The sequence below is a fragment of the Passer domesticus genome, chromosome 4 (genome assembly GCF_036417665.1).
Source record: "Passer domesticus isolate bPasDom1 chromosome 4, bPasDom1.hap1, whole genome shotgun sequence".
Classification (NCBI taxonomy): Eukaryota; Metazoa; Chordata; class Aves; order Passeriformes; family Passeridae; genus Passer; species Passer domesticus.
The window spans coordinates 10,000,278-10,023,094 of NC_087477.1; the positions used below are offsets into that span (position 1 = coordinate 10,000,278).

The following is a 22,817-nucleotide window of genomic DNA, read 5'->3' on the forward strand; positions in this document are numbered from 1 at the left end:
CAGGAGGCACTTGGCACTGTCAAACCAGCCACAGTTGCCTAGTGGGGGCATCTTGCATCTGGGAGGTATCCTGATCCGTGCGGAATTTCAGCAGGCAACCGGCAACTCCGGTCCACTGGGCACTGGACAAGAATGATGGCCCTTTCCCAGAGAAACAAAAGTCACCAGGCCAGGTTCCTGATGTCAGTTTGCAGGAGGCACTAGGCACTGTCAAACCAGCCACAGTTGCCTGAGGTGGTACTTTCAGTCTGGGAGGTATCCTGATCCATGCGGAATTTCAGCAGGCAGCCGGCCATTGCAGGCCACCAGGCCCTGGACATGAACCATGGCCTTTCCCCAGAGAAACAAAAGTCACCAGGCCAGGTTCCTGATGTCAGTTTGCAGGAGGCACTAGGCACTGTCAAACCAGCCACAGTTGCCTGAGGTGGTATATGGCCCCCAGGGGCAGAAGCCCAGCGGGGAGGCCGGTTGTCCAGGATAGCTCAACGAGGGTCCAGGATCGCCCAGCGGGGGTTCAGGCAGCCCAGGCAGCTATAGTGATTTGCAGCTCAGCTCTTTAGTGATTTCAGCTCTTTTAGCATGCCTGGGGCCGTCACCCTGGGTATCGCCGCAGCAGACGCAGAGAGAGAGGAGCAGCGCTGTATGGGTTCCGCAGGGTTCTTTATTGGGGTCCCCGCGAAGGTTCCAGGGACAGCTCTCCTCTGCCGAACCGGGCAGAGTTAGGGGTTTTTATACCTTATAGGGGGATTGAAAACTGTCCAATAGTAAGGGTCAGGGGAAAAAGTGGCCTATGGATCTACAGAGAGATAACAGGGTCCGAAGGCGGAAGAGAGGGGGCTTCTAAACCCTTAGTCATGCTGACTTGGTATTTCCTAGCTCAGGCTTCTGTTCTCCAAGGCCTTGCAGGCCTTGTGCCTGCTACAACTCCACTTTCTGTATTTAGAAAAAAGGCGTTCCCTATGGTTCTTTTAAAACAGTGGACAAGGCATGAGAACATAAGTAACACGATGACAATTACAAGAAAAATCCACAAGATTCCCTTAACCAAAGATGCAACCCATCCCGTTAATCCCCATTGACCGAAGAGGTCATTGACCCAGTCTGGGGTCTGTTCTACTTTTAAGTCCTTCACAAGTCCCTTCAGTTTCTGGATGTTGGCGTGGATGGATTCCGAGCGTGAAGAGAGATTGAAGCAGCACATCCCTTCGAAGTCCTCGCAGCCATGTCCATGGGCGAGCAGCAGGAAGTCAATCGCTGCTCGATTTTGGAGTGAGGCGTGTCTTGTGGTTTCTTCTTCCTTTAAGAGATCGCTCAGGGCAGCAGAAGTAGCGTTAGCCTGCTTACTGACCCAGCACCCAAGGTGATTTATGTCCCCCAGGGCCTTAGCTGCAGCAACCCATGGTAGGAATATAGAGACCGCTATCTTTTTAGGTTTGTTCCAATCGTATAATTTGGGATCGCAATTTTCATCAAATGCTGTGTAGGACCTTTTGTGGCGTTTTAACTCGCTCTCTTTTTTCCAATTGTGCAACAAGGTGATATTTGGAGTAAGGGTAGACAGCTTTCCTAGGGTACAGGGACCTCCCTGGAGTCGGGAGGGGATCCCAGCCCATACTCTGTCACCACAGATGAGAAACGTTCCCTTGGGTAGAATTTTGGGATGGAGAGAGGACACAGAGATCACACGAGCAGTGTAATTACACCAATCGTGAGGGTTGTAGGCTTTGTTAATTGGTGATATGTCTTTTCGGTATGTGTTTTTGTTCAGATCAATTTCAGGCAAATTATTCTTTGGACGTCTAAAGTAAAATTTGACACAGAAGGTGGCCTTAGAGGACCCCAATAAATCCAATTCTTGAGGTTCCTCAAGAGCATTGGGCAGTATTTTTGTCCACTGGTCCCAAGTTTCTACCTGGTGGGGTCTCTTACCTGTGGTGCGGAGAAGCTCTGAATTATAGGCGGGCCAGTCATCGGCTACGAAAGGAATTCCTACTAGACATGTGGAAAGTGGGTTATCAACGCTCCCCATGGATAAGCACATGTTATCCTGTTTTAATGTTCTTGCTAAGGTTACCCAGACATTATGGCTCGGCTGTGGGCCGATCCAACCGACGGCACATGGCACGGTGAGGAACATCCAGGCAGCAGTGAGGACAGCGCCAACGGAGATATTTTTCATCTTTGGGCAGGAATGGGGCTTCTGATAAGGAATATAAGCAAAACTTGTTATTTTTATGGTAGGAGGGGAGAGTTAGGGTTCCTTTCTTGTTCCTTTCCTCTGTTCCTCCCACCTCCCCCCTTTATTTTTAGTTTTTTACTGTTTTTTGTTTTTGTTTTTTTCTATGGTGCTAAGGGTGGGGGAGTGGGTAAAAGTTAGAGGTTTTTGGTAAGGGTAGATAAAAGGGACAATAGGGTTTTTTAGGGTAAAAAAGGGTAATAACATCTAATTCAAAGAACAGTTTTGTTTTCAGGCTGTGCCTGGTCTAGGGCTTGATGCCACAGAATGTTGTTCAGCTTTCTGGTTTGTCTGCTGCTGTGTGATGGGACAGTCGTCTCCTCCACTTGTGGACGTTTGGCGACGTCTTCGTCTCCAGGCCGAGCTGGTCTGGTTTTGAGGAGGTCTTGTGTTTGACTCAGGAGGATTCTTGTCACAGCTTGTGGAAGTGGTATTTGCAGTGCCTAGGTATGGTTTTATGTTTTTCCCTGGGTACCATCTTGGACCAGATGGTAGCAGAACACACGCGTATCCTCTTCCCCACGTGATGAGTTCGAAAGGTCCAGAGACTTTATGTGTTTCTGGGTCCTTCACCAGCACAGGTGGTTTCTCTGTGAGCTTTGCTTGGGTGGTATTTGCAAAGTGGCGAAGTATTGGTGGATCAGGCTCTGAGGTTGTACAGTTCAGGAAGTTGATGACATAGAGAGCCTTGCAAAGTCTTTCAACTGGAGAGGTGATTTTTGTTCCTCTCTGTTGCTGATTGAGGACTCTTTTGAGAGTCTGATGTGTCCTTTCCACGATGGATTGTCCTGTGGGGTTTGCAGGTATACCTGTCTTGTGTTGTATTCCCCACTCACTGAAGAACTCTTTTAACTTACGAGAGGTATAGGCAGGTCCATTGTCTGTTTTGATCTCCTTTGGTACTCCCAGGGTTGCAAATGCGAGGAGAAAATGTTTTATGGCGTGCTGCGCAGTTTCTCCTGTATGTGTTGATGCAAATACTGCTCCTGAGAATGTATCAACCGATACATGCACGTACTTTGACCTTCCAAAAGGTGCAAAGTGGGTTACATCTGTCTGCCACAGCTGGCAGCTGTTTAAACCTCGGGGATTGACTCCCGTCCCCATAGATGGTATCTGGTAGTTTTGACAGTTTGGGCATGTGGCAACAATAGCTTTTGCCTGATCTTTTGAAAGCTTGAACATTCTGATAAGGGCAGGCACATTTTGATGAAAAAATGAGTGTGACAACTTTGCCTGGGCAAAGATGTTAGGGACATTAGCAGTCTCTATTGCCATGGCTAAGGTGTCTGCTTTCCTGTTCCCTTCTGCAATGAAACCTGGGAGGTCAGTGTGTGACCTCACATGCATTATATAGTAAGGTTGTTTTCTGTGGGAAATTAAGCGTGTTAATGTGGAAATCAATTGGTATAACTTTGGATTGGAAACCTCTTTGAGAAGAGCATGTTCTGCTCTCATAGCTATGCCAGCAACATAAGCTGAATCTGTGACCAGATTAAAAGGTTCGTCTTTGAATTTCTCAAAGGCTCTGACAACAGCTGCTAACTCCGCAATCTGTGGAGATCCCTCCACTATTTTTATGTCAGATTCCCAATTTTGGGTCTTAGGGTCCCTCCATGTCATTACCGACTTGTGGGATGACCCTGAGCCATCTGTAAAGACGGTTAGAGCTTTGAGAGGTGTCCTACTTTGGACTAATTTTGGAGTCAGATGAAATGTTACATCACGATTAAAAAGCTTATGTTTTGGGATATGCACTGAAATTTGGCCTGTATAGCTATCTAAGGCATACTGGAGACTCTCATTGGTCTGGAGCAAATGTTCCAGGTCCCCAGTGGTCATTGGCAAATATATGCATGTGAACTCACACCCTGCAAGGGAACGGAGGCGAGTTCTAGCCTTTTTTATTAAATGTGCCATAATTTCTTGGAAGGTGGTAATTGTTTTTGTGGGTTGGTTATTTGTAAAGATCCACTCCAGGATTAGTAAAGGGTCTCGAAGTTGAGTGTCCCATTGGAAAATCAGTCCATAGAACCTAGGTGCTTTTCCCAGAATGACGAACTGGAAAGGCAGGCTGGGCTCAAAGCGATGGGCTTTGCGTGAAGACAGGGCTTCTTGGACCTTGGTGATGGCATCTCGGGCCTCTGGTGTTAGAGTGCATGGAGAGTCCAGATTCTCCTTGCCCCGAAGAAGGCTGAACAGTGGAGCGAGGTCCTCTGTTGTAATTCCTAGCAGTGGACGTACCCAGTTGATGGATCCGCACAGACTGTGTAAGTCTCTCAGGGTTTTTGGGTCGTCTCGGATGGCGAGCGGCTGGGGTACGATGGTCCGTTCCCGGATCTGGAGTCCAAGGTAAGTCCATGGGTTGGTGTACTGTATTTTGTCCTCACGGATCTCAAATCCTGCCTTTTCTATGGTTTCAATAGTCTTTTTAACTGCTTTGTCCAAGTACGTTTTTTCTGGTGCACAGACCAGGATATCGTCCATATAGTGATGGATGATCGCATTTGGGAATAGGTTCCGAACAGGAGACAGGATGTGAGCAACATACCACTGGCATATACTCGGACTGCACTTTAGTCCTTGTGGAAGAAAACACCAATGATATCTCTTGAGTGGAGCCTCTCTGTTAAGAGAGGGAACGGAGAAGGCAAACCGTGGAGCGTCCTGGGGATGCAGCGGGATGCTGAAGAAACAGTCTTTAATATCAATGATAGCAAGTGTCCAGTCTCTAGGCAGCATGGATGGTGAGGGCAGGCCAGGCTGGAGGGGACCCATGTCCTCAATGACCTCGTTGATTCGGCGAAGATCGTGGAGGAGCCTCCACCTGTCTGTTCCAGGCTTTCGTAGTACGAAGACTGGAGAATTCCAAGGGCTGGTGGTCTCTACGATGTGGCCTTTGGCGAGCTGTTCGTCCACAAGGGCATGTAGTGCGCGCAGTTTGACTTTAGAGAGGGGCCACTGCTCGATCCAGATCGGGTCATGGCATTTCCAGGTGAGACGAGGAGTGTCTGGCAGTGCGCGCTCCTCAGTGGCCCCAATTAGAAATCCGGACTGGGAATACGTAGGGAGGCTCCCCACTGACATAAAATGTCCCGTCCATACAAGGTGATGGGGGCCCTTACCACAAATGGGCGGATGGTAGCCAACTTGCCTTCAGGCCCTTCGACGAGGATGTTGTTCTTGCTCCGCATGGAAACTGTAGCTCCACCGATCCCTGTGATCATGCCTGCCACAGGTTGTAGCTCCCAGTGTGCTGGCCATTCTGAGCGGGCGATGATGGTCACGTCTGCACCGGTGTCCAGCATCCCTGGTAGGTGGAACTTCTCTCCTCTGCAGGTAAGACCGCACTCGATGACAGGCTTACTCGGTCCCACAACTTGTATCCACATTGCTGTGGGGTTGAGAGGAAGCTGTTCCCTGTGATTCTTAGGGAGTAGAAAGGCCTGTGCAAATGGGGTACCCTTTGGAAGAAAATATGGTAAGTCTGTGCAGTACACCTGGACAAAGATTTCTTGTCCCGGGTGCACTGTTTGTACTTCTGGAACAACAAATATTTCCTTTGGGCTATGGAGAGAATCACCTATAATTAGGATGTTAGAAGGACCTCCTTTTGGTCCACGTTTGCCTGTGGGAACACGATAAACATTGTTATTTTTAAAGTCAATGGACAGTGCAGTTACCAGCTGACGGCGCGTTCCCTTTGGTATTGCTCCGTGTGTTGGATCCTCCTCATGTGGTCTGGAATCTCCTGGGATGGTGCGTGACTGGGTCTGGATGGCCTTTGATTTGATGTCCTTGCGTGGGGCCCCACCACGCTCCGATGGAAGTTTCCCGGACGCGGCTGATAGTACTGCTGATTCTGGGGCCTTTGGTGGAAATTGCGAGGGTGCCTGGGAGGTGACCTCTCTGGACAGTCCTTTATAAAATGTCCAAAATCTCCGCAGTGGTAGCAGCGGACCTGGTCTTTAGAAGCTATTACTGCATATGCACTAGAAACTCCTTCTGCAACACCCTTAGTTACTGCTTGGGCCACTGTGTCTTCAGTGGACAAGTGGCGTGTGCAGCTTTCCAGCATTTGCTCTATGGTAGGTTCTGTGTCCATGGGTAAGGCTCTCAGAATTGCTTTACATTTTTCATTTGCATTACTCATGGCAAGTTTACACAACAGTTCTTTTCTTGCCTCTGTGCTCTCTATCTGTTTTTCCAGAGCATCCTTAATTCTATCCACAAATTTGATAAAGCTTTCATCTATTCCTTGTTTGATAGTAGAAAAATATTGGGTGGGGGTAGAATCATCAGGGGTAAGAAGTAAAGAGGTTTTTGCTGCTATAGCCACGTCTTGTAATGTTGCCTTAGGTAAAGTATCAGCTTGGTCAGAGGGTTTCTGCAAATCCCCTTCACCAGCCAGCTGTTCGAGTGTAAAATTTGGCTTATCAGCATCTGCAGCATAGTTATCTGATAATGTTTTTAATTGCTTTTTCCAATGCCTTTCCCAAAGCATGTACTCGGCGGGAGAAAGGAGGCACTGGGCAATATTTTTAATATCGTGGGGTACCAGAACATGTGCTGAGAACGTAGCTTCTAGGAAATTTCTAAAAATATGTGAACTTCTACCATGTTCTGTGGCTGTATTTCTTAATTGCACAAGTTCTTTATTTGTAATAGGTTCCCATGTCTTTCTATTAGTGGCACCTCCTTTTTTTCCCTTCTTATATTCTACTGGAAAGGCAGTAATTCTCTGAGCTAATTGCCAGTCCCCTGCCTGTGTGGCTTCCATTTTTATTTTTGCCCAAGGATCAACATATTCTATTTCCAAATCAGAATCGCTGTCACTGCTGTCATCAGATGACGAGAAGTGAGAGCTATCAGGCCTTGCCTTATGTTTCTTATGGCTGGCTGGAGCTGCATTTGGCAGAGGTGCCTGTGGCTGGGCAGGGTATAAGGCAGCACATGGCAGGACGTGGCTACACGTGGCACATGGCGGGGTGGCCGTGCAATGCGTGATACAGCAGGCACAGGACTGGGGGGCGTGGGGAGGGGGGGCAGAACTGAGGGAAGTCTGGGGGGTCCCGACCGGGGGCTGCGGAGCGTGGGTACGGGGTTGCGCAGCGAGGGTATGGGGGCAGGGGGTGTGCGGGATGTAGGAGGCGGCGGGACTGGAAGAGGGTGCGGCGGATACAGGGTGGCTTGGGTCAGGGGCGGATACGTGAGCGGGCACGATTCCGGCGGCAGGCAAAAGCGCGGTGGTGGGGGGGGGCGCGGGTACCCAGGCGGGCTGATCCCGTGCCGCAGCAGGGATGGTGCCGGGGGCAGGGAAAGACGCGATGGTAGCGGGGGGGGCGAGGGCGGGGGAGGGAGTGGGGGCGGGCGCGGCAGGGACAGGAGGGACGGCGAAGGGGGTGGGGGGGGCCCCAGCAGGGTCGGGGGGAGCAGGGGGAGGGGTGGGGTTTGGGTCAGTCCCGGCGGGAACTGGCGCAGATGCTCTCGGAGATAACGCAGAGCAAGGAGGCGCGCAGGGTGTGGCTCCCGAGGGGAAGGCGGGGGGGAGGAGGGGGTGGGCAGGGGCCGTGGGCGCCCTGGGGTCGGGTGGTTGCGGCGCAGATGGCGGGACCCTAGGACCCAGCGGAGTGCTGGATTCCAGGGTGGAGGGGCTGTTATCTCCTCCATTAGCATTTGAAATAGGCGCTTCTGTTAAGTGAGATAAGAACTTTTCGTTTCGTTCGACAGAAGTTAGCCCTGTAGTTAAAGTCTTTTTGTTAGTTTTTTCTACAGCTTTAGTGATAGCGTGGAACATCGGTAAAAACTGAGTTACAGAAAAGTCTTGGTTAGTTTGAAACTTATATATCGTGGTCCCAATTGTATCCCAAAAGGAGTCTAAGGTAATAGTCTGTGTATTAGTATCTGGGAAGTGGCAGAGAATCCATTTTATAAAACGTTTCAGGTTAGCTTTTGAAAGGTTACCTTTAGAAAAAGAAAAGTTGTTAGAAGATAGGATTTCTAGGATTAGGGAATATAAATCTCTCTCGTTCTGGGATCGTTTCAACGTACTAAGCTTTGATCCCATGTTTCAGTTCCCACCAGCAGAAAAAAGAGAAAAAAAAAGAAAAAACCCAAAAAAAAAAGGACCCAAGGAAAAAATATTTTTTGCGCGCAAGAGAGGCTGTGTTAAACTTACACTTTTCAGCCTGTTGTGGGTCAAAGTTCTGCTGGGGGTCGTCTGCTCGTCAGCCTCCGCGAACACTCGCGTGCCCAGGTGTCGTTGTTGCGGGTCGGCTGACGTCCTGTCCAGAAGAGTCCTTCTAAAACGAAGAGCTTCTCCTTCCAGGATCTCTGGCGAGCGGAGGCAGTGACAATTTCACGAAGAAGTGCTGCTCCTCTGAAATGCCAGGTCCGGCATTCAGTTCCGCGGCCAGGCTATCACGGCGGTTCAGATGTTGGCCCAGGGGCCCCCCGCTGTTCGGGCGTCGGCTATGTTCGGAGCGCCAGCTATGGCCCCCAGGGGCAGAAGCCCAGCGGGGAGGCCGGTTGTCCAGGATAGCTCAACGAGGGTCCAGGATCGCCCAGCGGGGGTTCAGGCAGCCCAGGCAGCTATAGTGATTTGCAGCTCAGCTCTTTAGTGATTTCAGCTCTTTTAGCATGCCTGGGGCCGTCACCCTGGGTATCGCCGCAGCAGACGCAGAGAGAGAGGAGCAGCGCTGTATGGGTTCCGCAGGGTTCTTTATTGGGGTCCCCGCGAAGGTTCCAGGGACAGCTCTCCTCTGCCGAACCGGGCAGAGTTAGGGGTTTTTATACCTTATAGGGGGATTGAAAACTGTCCAATAGTAAGGGTCAGGGGAAAAAGTGGCCTATGGATCTACAGAGAGATAACAGGGTCCGAAGGCGGAAGAGAGGGGGCTTCTAAACCCTTAGTCATGCTGACTTGGTATTTCCTAGCTCAGGCTTCTGTTCTCCAAGGCCTTGCAGGCCTTGTGCCTGCTACAGTGGTACTTTCGGTCTGGGAGGTATCCTGATCCATGCGGAATTTCAGCAGGCAGCCGGCCATTGCGGGCCACCAGGCCCTGGACATGAACCATGGCCTTTCCCCAGAGAAACAAAACTCACCAGGCCAGGTTCCTGATGTCAGTTTGCAGGAGGCACTAGACACTGTCAAACCAGCCACAGTTCCCTTTTGGGGCTCCTTTCTTCTTGGAGGTATCCTCAACCGTGAGGAATTTCAGCAGGAAGCAGCCGCCAACTGCGTGCCAAAGGGCACTGGGCACGAACGATGGCCTTTCCCCAGAGAAACAAAAGTCACCAGGCCAGGTTCCTGATGTCAGTTTGCAGGAGGCACTTGGCACTGTCAAACCAGCCACAGATGCCTTTGGGGGCACCTTGCATCTGGGAGGTATCCTGATCCGTGCGGAATTTCAGCAGGCAGCCGGCCAATCCGGGCCTTCGGGTCCAGGATGTGAACCATGGCTTTCCCCAGAGAAACAAAAGTCACCAGGCCAGGTTCCTGATGTCAGTTTGCAGGACGCACTTGGCACTGTCAAACCAGCCACAGTTGCCTGTGGGGGCACATTCCATCTGGGAGGCATCCTGATCCGTGCGGAATTTCAGCAGGCAGCCGAGCAGGCCGGGCCACCCGGCCCTGGACACGAACGATGGCCTTTCCCCTGAGAAACAAAAGTCACCAGGCCAGGTTCCTGATGTCAGTTTGCAGGAGGCACTTGGCACTGTCAAACCAGCCACAGTTGCCTGTAGGGGCACCTTGCATCTGGGAGATATCCTCAGCCGTGTGGAATTTCAGCAGGCGGACGGCCATTCAGAGCATCCAGGCCCTGTACATATACAATGGCCTTTCCCCAGAGAAACAAAAGTCACCAGGCCAGGTTTCTGATGTCAGTTTGCAGGAGGCACTTGGCACTGTCAAACCAGCCACTGTTGCCTGTGGGGGCTCCCTTCATCTAGGCAGTATCCTGATCCGTGCGGAATTTCAGCAGGCAGCCGGCCAATCCAGGCCACCCGGCCCTGGACACGAACGATGGCCTTTCCCCAGAGAAACAAAAGTCAACATGCCAGGTCCCTGATGTCAGTTTGCAGGAGGCACTTGGCACTGTCAAACCAGCCACAGATGCCTGTGCGGGCACCTTGCATCTGGGAAGTATCCTGATCCGTGCGGAATTTCAGCAGGCAGCTGGCCACTCCGGGCCTAAGGGTCCAGGATATGAAGCATGGCCTTTCCACAGAGAAACAAAAGTCACCAGGCCAGGTTCCTGATGTCAGTTGGCAGGAGGCACTTGGCACTGTCAAACCAGCCACTGTTGCCTGTGGAGGTACCTTCGGTCTGAGAGGTATCCTGATCCGTTTCGAATTTCAGCAGGCAGCCGGCCACTCTGGGCCACCGGGCCCTGGAGAGGAACGATGGCCTTTCCCCTGAGAAACAAAAGTCACCAGGTCAGGTTCCTGATGTCAGTTTGCAGGAGGCACTTGGCACTGTCAAACCAGCCACAGATGCCTTTGGGGGCACCTTGCATCTGGGAGGTATCCTGATCCGTGCGGAATTTCAGCAGGCAGCCGGCCAATCCGGGCCTTCGGGTCCCGGATGTGAACCATGGCTTTCCCCAGAGAAACAAAAGTCACCAGGCCAGGTTCCTGATGTCAGTTTGCAGGACGCACTTGGCACTGTCAAACCAGCCACAGTTGCCTGTGGGGGCACATTCCATCTGGGAGGCATCCTGATCCATGCGGAATTTCAGCAGGCAGCCGGGCAGGCCGGGCCACCCGGCCCTGGACACGAACGATGGCCTTTCCCCTGAGAAACAAAAGTCACCAGGCCAGGTTCCTGATGTCAGTTTGCAGGAGGCACTTGGCACTGTCAAACCAGCCACAGTTGCCTGTAGGGGCACCTTGCATCTGGGAGATATCCTCAGCCGTGTGGAATTTCAGCAGGCGGACGGCCATTCAGAGCATCCAGGCCCTGTACATATACAATGGCCTGTCCCCAGAGAAACAAAAGTCACCAGGCCAGGTTCCTGATGTCAGTTTGCAGGAGGCACTAGGCACTGTCAAACCAGCCACTGTTGCCTGTGGAGGTACCTTCGGTCTGAGAGGTATCCTGATCCGTTTGGAATTTCAGCAGGCAGCTGGCCACTCCGGGCCACCGGGCCCTGGACATGTACAATGGCCTGTCCCCAGAGAAACAAAAGTCTCCAAGCCAGGTTCCTGATGTCAGTTTGCAGGAGGCACTTGGCACTGTCAAACCAGCCACAGTTGCCTGTGGGGCCACATTCCATCTGGGAGGCATCCTGATCCGTGCGGAATTTCAGCAGGCAGCCGAGCAGGCCGGGCCACCCGGCCCTGGACACGAACGATGGCCTTTCCCCTGAGAAACAAAAGTCACCAGGCCAGGTTCCTGATGTCAGTTTGCAGGAGGCACTTGGCACTGTCAAACCAGCCACAGTTGCCTGTAGGGGCACCTTGCATCTGGGAGATATCCTCAGCCGTGTGGAATTTCAGCAGGCGGACGGCCATTCAGAGCATCCAGGCCCTGTACATATACAATGGCCTGTCCCCAGAGAAACAAAAGTCACCAGGCCAGGTTCCTGATGTCAGTTTGCAGGAGGCACTTGGCACTCTCAAACCAGCCACTGTTGCCTGTGGGGGCTCCCTTCATCTAGGCGGTATCCTGATCCGTGCGGAATTTCAGCAGGCAGCCGGCCAATCCAGGCCACCCGGCCCTGGATAGCAACGATGGCCTTTCCCCAGAGAAACAAAAGTCACCAGGCCAGGTTCCTGATGTCAGTTTGCAGGAGGCACTTGGCACTGTCAAACCAGCCACAGATGCCTGTGGGGGCACCTTGCATCTGGGAAGTATCCTGATCCGTGCGGAATTTCAGCAGGCAGCTGGCCACTCCGGGCCTAAGGGTCCAGGATATGAAGCATGGCCTTTCCCCTGAGAAACAAAAGTCACCAGGCCAGGTTCCTGATGTCAGTTTGCAGGAGGCACTTGGCACTGTCAAACCAGCCACTGTTGCCTCTGGAGGTACCTTCGGTCTGAGAGGTATCCTGATCCGTTTCGAATTTCAGCAGGCAGCCGGCCACTCTGGGCCACCGGGCCCTGGAGAGGAACGATGGCCTTTCCCCTGAGAAACAAAAGTCACCAGGTCAGGTTCCTGATGTCAGTTTGCAGGAGGCACTTGGCACTGTCAAACCAGCCACAGATGCCTTTGGGGGCACCTTGCATCTGGGAGGTATCCTGATCCGTGCGGAATTTCAGCAGGCAGCCGGCCAATCCGGGCCTTCGGGTCCAGGATGTGAACCATGGCTTTCCCCAGAGAAACAAAAGTCACCAGGCCAGGTTCCTGATGTCAGTTTGCAGGACGCACTTGGCACTGTCAAGCCAGCCACAGTTGCCTGTGGGGGCACTTTCCATCTGGGAGGCATCCTGATCCGTGCGGAATTTCAGCAGGCAGCCGAGCAGGCCGGGCCACCCGGCCCTGGACACGAACGATGGCCTTTCCCCTGAGAAACAAAAGTCACCAGGCCAGGTTCCTGATGTCAGTTTGCAGGAGGCACTTGGCACTGTCAAACCAGCCACAGTTGCCTGTAGGGGCACCTTGCATCTGGGGGATATCCTCAGCCGTGTGGAATTTCAGCAGGCGGACGGCCATTCAGAGCATCCAGGCCCTGTACATATACAATGGCCTGTCCCCAGAGAAACAAAAGTCACCAGGCCAGGTTCCTGATGTCAGTTTGCAGGAGGCACTTGGCACTGTCAAACCAGCCACTGTTGCCTGTGGGGGCACTTTCCATCTTGGAGGCATCCTGATCCGTGCAGAATTTCAGCAGGCAGCCGAGCAGGCCGGGCCACCCGGCCCTGGACACGAACGATGGCCTTTCCCCAGAGAAACAAAAGTCACCAGGCCAGGTTCCTGATGTCAGTTTGCAGGAGGCACTTGGCACTGTCAAACCAGCCACAGTTGCCTGTGGGGGCTCCCTTCATCTAGGCGGTATCCTGATCCGTGCGGAATTTCAGCAGGCAGCCGGCCAATCCAGGCCACCCGGCCCTGGATAGCAACGATGGCCTTTCCCCAGAGAAACTAAAGTCAACATGCCAGGTTCCTGATGTCAGTTTGCAGGAGGCACTTGGCACTGTCAAACCAGCCACAGATGCCTGTGCGGGCACCTTGCATCTGGGAAGTATCCTGATCCGTGCGGAATTTCAGCAGGCAGCTGGCCACTCCGGGCCTAAGGGTCCAGGATATGAAGCATGGCCTTTCCACAGAGAAACAAAAGTCACCAGGCCAGGTTCCTGATGTCAGTTTGCAGGAGGCACTTGGCACTGTCAAACCAGCCACTGTTGCCTGTGGAGGTACCTTCGGTCTGAGAGGTATCCTGATCCGTTTCGAATTTCAGCAGGCAGCCGGCCACTCTGGGCCACCGGGCCCTGGAGAGGAACGATGGCCTTTCCCCTGAGAAACAAAAGTCACCAGGTCAGGTTCCTGATGTCAGTTTGCAGGAGGCACTTGGCACTGTCAAACCAGCCACAGATGCCTTTGGGGGCACCTTGCATCTGGGAGGTATCCTGATCCGTGCGGAATTTCAGCAGGCAGCCGGCCAATCCGGGCCTTCGGGTCCAGGATGTGAACCATGGCTTTCCCCTGAGAAACAAAAGTCACCAGGCCAGGTTCCTGATGTCAGTTTGCAGGACGCACTTGGCACTGTCAAACCAGCCACAGTTGCCTGTGGGGGCACATTCCATCTGGGAGGCATCCTGATCCGTGCGGAATTTCAGCAGGCAGCCGAGCAGGCCGGGCCACCCGGCCCTGGACACGAACGATGGCCTTTCCCCTGAGAAACAAAAGTCACCAGGCCAGGTTCCTGATGTCAGTTTGCAGGAGGCACTTGGCACTGTCAAACCAGCCACAGTTGCCTGTGGGGGCTCCCTTCATCTAGGCGGTATCCTGATCCGTGCGGAATTTCAGCAGGCAGCCGGCCAATCCAGGCCACCCGGCCCTGGATAGCAACGATGGCCTTTCCCCAGAGAAACAAAAGTCACCAGGCCAGGTTCCTGATGTCAGTTTGCAGGAGGCACTTGGCACTGTCAAACCAGCCACAGATGCCTGTGGGGGCACCTTGCATCTGGGAAGTATCCTGATCCGTGCGGAATTTCAGCAGGCAGCTGGCCACTCCGGGCCTAAGGGTCCAGGATATGAAGCATGGCCTTTCCCCTGAGAAACAAAAGTCACCAGGCCAGGTTCCTGATGTCAGTTTGCAGGAGGCACTTGGCACTGTCAAACCAGCCACTGTTGCCTGTGGAGGTACCTTCGGTCTGAGAGGTATCCTGATCCGTTTCGAATTTCAGCAGGCAGCCGGCCACTCTGGGCCACCGGGCCCTGGAGAGGAACGATGGCCTTTCCCCTGAGAAACAAAAGTCACCAGGTCAGGTTCCTGATGTCAGTTTGCAGGAGGCACTTGGCACTGTCAAACCAGCCACAGATGCCTTTGGGGGCACCTTGCATCTGGGAGGTATCCTGATCCGTGCGGAATTTCAGCAGGCAGCCGGCCAATCCGGGCCTTCGGGTCCAGGATGTGAACCATGGCTTTCCCCAGAGAAACAAAAGTCACCAGGCCAGGTTCCTGATGTCAGTTTGCAGGAGGCACTTGGCACTGTCAAACCAGCCACAGTTGCCTGTGGGGGCACTTTCCATCTGGGAGGCATCCTGATCCGTTCGGAATTTCAGCAGGCAGCCGAGCAGGCCGGGTCACCCGGCCCTGGACACGAACGATGGCCTTTCCTCTGAGAAACAAAAGTCACCAGGCCAGGTTCCTGATGTCAGTTTGCAGGAGGCACTTGGCACTGTCAAACCAGCCACAGTTGCCTGTAGGGGCACCTTGCATCTGGGAGATATCCTCAGCCGTGTGGAATTTCAGCAGGCGGACAGCCATTCAGAGCATCCAGGCCCTGTACATATACAATGGCCTGTCCCCAGAGAAACAAAAGTCACCAGGCCAGGTTCCTGATGTCAGTTTGCAGGAGGCACTTGGCACTGTCAAACCAGCCACTGTTGCCTGTGGGGGCTCCCTTCATCTAGGCGGTATCCTGATCCGTGCGGAATTTCAGCAGGCAGCCGGCCAATCCAGGCCACCCGGCCCTGGATAGCAACGATGGCCTTTCCCCAGAGAAACTAAAGTCAACATGCCAGGTTCCTGATGTCAGTTTGCAGGAGGCACTTGGCACTGTCAAACCAGCCACAGATGCCTGTGCGGGCACCTTGCATCTGGGAAGTATCCTGATCCGTGCGGAATTTCAGCAGGCAGCTGGCCACTCCGGGCCTAAGGGTCCAGGATATGAAGCATGGCCTTTCCACAGAGAAACAAAAGTCACCAGGCCAGGTTCCTGATGTCAGTTTGCAGGAGGCACTTGGCACTGTCAAACCAGCCACTGTTGCCTGTGGAGGTACCTTCGGTCTGAGAGGTATCCTGATCCGTTTCGAATTTCAGCAGGCAGCCGGCCACTCTGGGCCACCGGGCCCTGGAGAGGAACGATGGCCTTTCCCCTGAGAAACAAAAGTCAGCAGGCCAGGTTCCTGATGTCAGTTTGCAGGAGGCACTTGGCACTGTCAAACCAGCCACAGATGCCTTTGGGGGCACCTTGCATCTGGGAGGTATCCTGATCCGTGCGGAATTTCAGCAGGCAGCCGGCCAATCCGGGCCTTCGGGTCCAGGATGTGAACCATGGCTTTCCCCAGAGAAACAAAAGTCACCAGGCCAGGTTCCTGATGTCAGTTTGCAGGAGGCACTTGGCACTGTCAAACCAGCCACAGTTGCCTGTGGGGGCACTTTCCATCTGGGAGGCATCCTGATCCGTGCGGAATTTCAGCAGGCAGCCGAGCAGGCCGGGCCACCCGGCCCTGGACACGAACGATGGCCTTTCCCCAGAGAAACAAAAGTCACCAGGCCAGGTTCCTGATGTCAGTTTGCAGGAGGCACTTGGCACTGTCAAACCAGCCACAGTTGCCTGTAGGGGCACCTTGCATCTGGGAGATATCCTCAGCCGTGTGGAATTTCAGCAGGCGGACGGCCATTCAGAGCATCCAGGCCCTGTACATATACAATGGCCTGTCCCCAGAGAAACAAAAGTCACCAGGCCAGGTTCCTGATGTCAGTTTGCAGGAGGCACTAGGCACTGTCAAACCAGCCACTGTTGCCTGTGGAGGTACCTTCGGTCTGAGAGGTATCCTGATCCGTTTGGAATTTCAGCAGGCAGCTGGCCACTCCGGGCCACCGGGCCCTGGACATGTACAATGGCCTGTCCCCAGAGAAACAAAAGTCTCCAAGCCAGGTTCCTGATGTCAGTTTGCAGGAGGCACTTGGCACTGTCAAACCAGCCACAGTTGCCTGTGGGGCCACATTCCATCTGGGAGGCATCCTGATCCGTGCGGAATTTCAGCAGGCAGCCGAGCAGGCCGGGCCACCCGGCCCTGGACACGAACGATGGCCTTTCCCCTGAGAAACAAAAGTCACCAGGCCAGGTTCCTGATGTCAGTTTGCAGGAGGCACTTGGCACTGTCAAACCAGCCACAGTTGCCTGTGGGGGCTCCCTTCATCTAGGCGGTATCCTGATCCGTGCGGAATTTCAGCAGGCAGCCGGCCAATCCAGGCCACCCGGCCCTGGATAGCAACGATGGCCTTTCCCCAGAGAAACAAAAGTCACCAGGCCAGGTTCCTGATGTCAGTTTGCAGGAGGCACTTGGCACTGTCAAACCAGCCACAGATGCCTGTGGGGGCACCTTGCATCTGGGAAGTATCCTGATCCGTGCGGAATTTCAGCAGGCAGCTGGCCACTCCGGGCCTAAGGGTCCAGGATATGAAGCATGGCCTTTCCCCTGAGAAACAAAAGTCACCAGGCCAGGTTCCTGATGTCAGTTTGCAGGAGGCACTTGGCACTGTCAAACCAGCCACTGTTGCCTGTGGAGGTACCTTCGGTCTGAGAGGTATCCTGATCCGTTTCGAATTTCAGCAGGCAGCCGGCCACTCTGGGCCACCGGGCCCTGGAGAGGAACGATGGCCTTTCCCCTGAGAAACAAAAGTCACCAGGTCAGGTTCCTGATGTCAGTTTGCAGGAGGCACTTGGCACTGTCAAACCAGCCACAGATGCCTTTGGGGGCACCTTGCATCTGGGAGGTATCCTGATCCGTGCGGAATTTCAGCAGGCAGCCGGCCAATCCGGGCCTTCGGGTCCAGGATGTGAACCATGGCTTTCCCCAGAGAAACAAAAGTCACCAGGCCAGGTTCCTGATGTCAGTTTGCAGGAGGCACTTGGCACTGTCAAACCAGCCACAGTTGCCTGTGGGGGCACTTTCCATCTGGGAGGCATCCTGATCCGTTCGGAATTTCAGCAGGCAGCCGAGCAGGCCGGGCCACCCGGCCCTGGACACGAACGATGGCCTTTCCTCTGAGAAACAAAAGTCACCAGGCCAGGTTCCTGATGTCAGTTTGCAGGAGGCACTTGGCACTGTCAAACCAGCCACAGTTGCCTGTAGGGGCACCTTGCATCTGGGAGATATCCTCAGCCGTGTGGAATTTCAGCAGGCGGACAGCCATTCAGAGCATCCAGGCCCTGTACATATACAATGGCCTGTCCCCAGAGAAACAAAAGTCACCAGGCCAGGTTCCTGATGTCAGTTTGCAGGAGGCACTTGGCACTGTCAAACCAGCCACTGTTGCCTGTGGGGGCTCCCTTCATCTAGGCGGTATCCTGATCCGTGCGGAATTTCAGCAGGCAGCCGGCCAATCCAGGCCACCCGGCCCTGGATAGCAACGATGGCCTTTCCCCAGAGAAACTAAAGTCAACATGCCAGGTTCCTGATGTCAGTTTGCAGGAGGCACTTGGCACTGTCAAACCAGCCACAGATGCCTGTGCGGGCACCTTGCATCTGGGAAGTATCCTGATCCGTGCGGAATTTCAGCAGGCAGCTGGCCACTCCGGGCCTAAGGGTCCAGGATATGAAGCATGGCCTTTCCACAGAGAAACAAAAGTCACCAGGCCAGGTTCCTGATGTCAGTTTGCAGGAGGCACTTGGCACTGTCAAACCAGCCACTGTTGCCTGTGGAGGTACCTTCGGTCTGAGAGGTATCCTGATCCGTTTCGAATTTCAGCAGGCAGCCGGCCACTCTGGGCCACCGGGCCCTGGAGAGGAACGATGGCCTTTCCCCTGAGAAACAAAAGTCACCAGGTCAGGTTCCTGATGTCAGTTTGCAGGAGGCACTTGGCACTGTCAAACCAGCCACAGATGCCTTTGGGGGCACCTTGCATCTGGGAGGTATCCTGATCCGTGCGGAATTTCAGCAGGCAGCCGGCCAATCCGGGCCTTCGGGTCCAGGATGTGAACCATGGCTTTCCCCAGAGAAACAAAAGTCACCAGGCCAGGTTCCTGATGTCAGTTTGCAGGAGGCACTTGGCACTGTCAAACCAGCCACAGTTGCCTGTGGGGGCACTTTCCATCTGGGAGGCATCCTGATCCGTGCGGAATTTCAGCAGGCAGCCGAGCAGGCCGGGCCACCCGGCCCTGGACACGAACGATGGCCTTTCCCCAGAGAAACAAAAGTCACCAGGCCAGGTTCCTGATGTCAGTTTGCAGGAGGCACTTGGCACTGTCAAACCAGCCACAGTTGCCTGTAGGGGCACCTTGCATCTGGGAGATATCCTCAGCCGTGTGGAATTTCAGCAGGCGGACGGCCATTCAGAGCATCCAGGCCCTGTACATATACAATGGCCTGTCCCCAGAGAAACAAAAGTCACCAGGCCAGGTTCCTGATGTCAGTTTGCAGGAGGCACTTGGCACTGTCAAACCAGCCACAGTTGCCTGTAGGGGCACCTTGCATCTGGGAGATATCCTCAGCCGTGTGGAATTTCAGCAGGCGGACGGCCATTCAGAGCATCCAGGCCCTGTACATATACAATGGCCTGTCCCCAGAGAAACAAAAGTCACCAGGCCAGGTTCCTGATGTCAGTTTACAAGAGGCACTTGGCACTGTCAAACCAGCCACTGTTGCCTGTGGGGGCTCCCTTCATCTAGGCGGTATCCTGATCCGTGCGGAATTTCAGCAGGCAGCCGGCCAATCCAGGCCACCCGGCCCTGGACACGAACGATGGCCTTTCCCCAGAGAAACTAAAGTCAACATGCCAGGTTCCTGATGTCAGTTTGCAGGAGGCACTTGGCACTGTCAAACCAGCCACAGATGCCTGTGCGGGCACCTTGCATCTGGGAAGTATCCTGATCCGTGCGGAATTTCAGCAGGCAGCTGGCCACTCCGGGCCTAAGGGTCCAGGATATGAAGCATGGCCTTTCCACAGAGAAACAAAAGTCACCAGGCCAGGTTCCTGATGTCAGTTTGCAGGAGGCACTTGGCACTGTCAAACCAGCCACTGTTGCCTGTGGAGGTACCTTCGGTCTGAGAGGTATCCTGATCCGTTTCGAATTTCAGGAGGCAGCCGGCCACTCTGGGCCACCGGGCCCTGGAGAGGAACGATGGCCTTTCCCCTGAGAAACAAAAGTCACCAGGTCAGGTTCCTGATGTCAGTTTGCAGGAGGCACTTGGCACTGTCAAACCAGCCACAGATGCCTTTGGGGGCACCTTGCATCTGGGAGGTATCCTGATCCGTGCGGAATTTCAGCAGGCAGCCGGTCAATCCGGGCCTTCGGGTCCAGGATGTGAACCATGGCTTTCCCCAGAGAAACAAAAGTCACCAGGCCAGGTTCCTGATGTCAGTTTGCAGGACGCACTTGGCACTGTCAAACCAGCCACAGTTGCCTGTGGGGGCACATTCCATCTGGGAGGCATCCTGATCCGTGCGGAATTTCAGCAGGCAGCCGAGCAGGCCGGGCCACCCGGCCCTGGACACGAACGATGGCCTTTCCCCTGAGAAACAAAAGTCACCAGGCCAGGTTCCTGATGTCAGTTTGCAGGAGGCACTTGGCACTGTCAAACCAGCCACAGTTGCCTGTAGGGGCACCTTGCATCTGGGAGATATCCTCAGCCGTGTGGAATTTCAGCAGGCGGACGGCCATTCAGAGCATCCAGGCCCTGTACATATACAATGGCCTGTCCCCAGAGAAACAAAAGTCACCAGGCCAGGTTCCTGATGTCAGTTTGCAGGAGGCACTTGGCACTCTCAAACCAGCCACTGTTGCCTGTGGAGGTACCTTCGGTCTGAGAGGTATCCTGATCCGTTTCGAATTTCAGCAGGCAGCCGGCCACTCTGGGCCACCGGGCCCTAGAGAGGAACGATGGCCTTTCCCCTGAGAAACAAAAGTCACCAGGTCAGGTTCCTGATGTCAGTTTGCAGGAGGCACTTGGCACTGTCAAACCAGCCACAGATGCCTGTGGGGGCACCTTGCATCTGGGAAGTATCCTGATCCTTGCGGAATTTCAGCAGGCAGCTGGCCACTCCGGGCCTAAGGGTCCAGGATATGAAGCATGGCCTTTCCACAGAGAAACAAAAGTCACCAGGCCAGGTTCCTGATGTCAGTTTGCAGGAGGCACTTGGCACTGTCAAACCAGCCACTGTTGCCTGTGGAGGTACCTTCGGTCTGAGAGGTATCCTGATCCGTTTCGAATTTCAGCAGGCAGCCGGCCAATCTGGGCCACCGGGCCCTGGAGAGGAAGGATGGCCTTTCCCCTGAGAAACAAAAGTCACCAGGTCAGGTTCCTGATGTCAGTTTGCAGGAGGCACTTGGCACTGTCAAACCAGCCACAGTTGCCTGTGGGGGCACTTTCCATCTTGGAGGCATCCTGATCCGTGCAGAATTTCAGCAGGCAGCCGAGCAGGCCGGGCCACCCGGCCCTGGACACGAACGATGGCCTTTCCCCAGAGAAACAAAAGTCACCAGGCCAGGTTCCTGATGTCAGTTTGCAGGAGGCACTTGGCACTGTCAAACCAGCCACAGTTGCCTGTAGGGGCACCTTGCATCTGGGAGATATCCTCAGCCGTGTGGAATTTCAGCAGGCGGACGGCCATTCAGAGCATCCAGGCCCTGTATATATACAATGGCCTGTCCCCAGAGAAACAAAAGTCACCAGGCCAGGTTCCTGATGTCAGTTTGCAGGAGGCACTTGGCACTGTCAAACCAGCCACTGTTGCCTGTGGGGGCTCCCTTCATCTAGGCGGTATCCTGATCCGTGCGGAATTTCAGCAGGCAGCCGGCCAATCCAGGCCACCCGGCCCTGGATAGCAACGATGGCCTTTCCCCAGAGAAACAAAAGTCAACATGCCAGGTTCCTGATGTCAGTTTGCAGGAGGCACTTGGCACTGTCAAACCAGCCACAGATGCCTGTGGGGGCACCTTGCATCTGGGAAGTATCCTGATCCGTGCGGAATTTCAGCAGGCAGCTGGCCACTCCGGGCCTAAGGGTCCAGGATATGAAGCATGGCCTTTCCACAGAGAAACAAAAGTCACCAGGCCAGGTTCCTGATGTCAGTTTGCAGGAGGCACTTGGCACTGTCAAACCAGCCACTGTTGCCTGTGGAGGTACCTTCGGTCTGAGAGGTATCCTGATCCGTTTAGAATTTCAGCAGGCAGCCGGCCACTCCGGGCCACCGGGCCCTGGAGAGGAAGGATGGCCTTTCCCCTGAGAAACAAAAGTCACCAGGTCAGGTTCCTGATGTCAGTTTGCAGGAGGCACTTGGCACTGTCAAACCAGCCACTGTTGCCTGTGGGGGCACTTTCCATCTTGGAGGCATCCTGATCCGTGCGGAATTTCAGCAGGCAGCCGAGCAGGCCGGGCCACCCGGCCCTGGACACGAACGATGGCCTTTCCCCTGAGAAACAAAAGTCACCAGGCCAGGTTCCTGATGTCAGTTTGCAGGAGGCACTTGGCACTGTCAAACCAGCCACAGTTGCCTGTAGGGGCACCTTGCATCTGGGAGATATCCTCAGCCGTGTGGAATTTCAGCAGGCGGACGGCCATTCAGAGCATCCAGGCCCTTTACATATACAATGGCCTGTCCCCAGAGAAACAAAAGTCACCAGGCCAGGTTCCTGATGTCAGTTTGCAGGAGGCACTTGGCACTGTCAAACCAGACACAGTTGCCTGTGGGGCCTCCCTTCATCTAGGCGGTATCCTGATCCGTTTGGAATTTCAGCAGGCAGCCGGCCAATCCAGGCCACCCGGCCCTGGATAGCAACGATGGCCTTTCCCCAGAGAAACAAAAGTCACCAGGCCAGGTTGCTGATGTCAGTTTGCAGGAGGCACTTGGCACTGTCAAACCAGCCACAGTTGCCTGTGGGGGCACCTTGCATCTGGGAAGTATCCTGATCCGTGCGGAATTTCAGCAGGCAGCTGGCCACTCCGGGCCTAAGGGTCCAGGATATGAAGCATGGCCTTTCCACAGAGAAACAAAAGTCACCAGGCCAGGTTCCTGATGTCAGTTTGCAGGAGGCACTTGGCACTGTCAAACCAGCCACTGTTGCCTGTGGAGGTACCTTCGGTCTGAGAGGTATCCTGATCCGTTTCGAATTTCAGCAGGCAGCCGGCCACTCTGGGCCACCGGGCCCTAGAGAGGAACGATGGCCTTTCCCCTGAGAAACAA

The 22,817-nt window shown here is 54.2% G+C and overlaps 1 long non-coding RNA gene across 1 annotated transcript; it reads right to left on the reverse strand.

Moving 5' to 3' along the window:
- Positions 1–643: 643 nt before the first annotated feature.
- Positions 644–9,216, reverse strand: LOC135298465 (uncharacterized). Its single transcript, XR_010360441.1, has 2 exons — positions 8,415–9,216; positions 644–2,200 (listed from the first exon to the last, which is right to left on the reverse strand). It is a non-coding gene; the product is annotated as an uncharacterized LOC135298465 (long non-coding RNA).
- Positions 9,217–22,817: the final 13,601 nt, after the last annotated feature.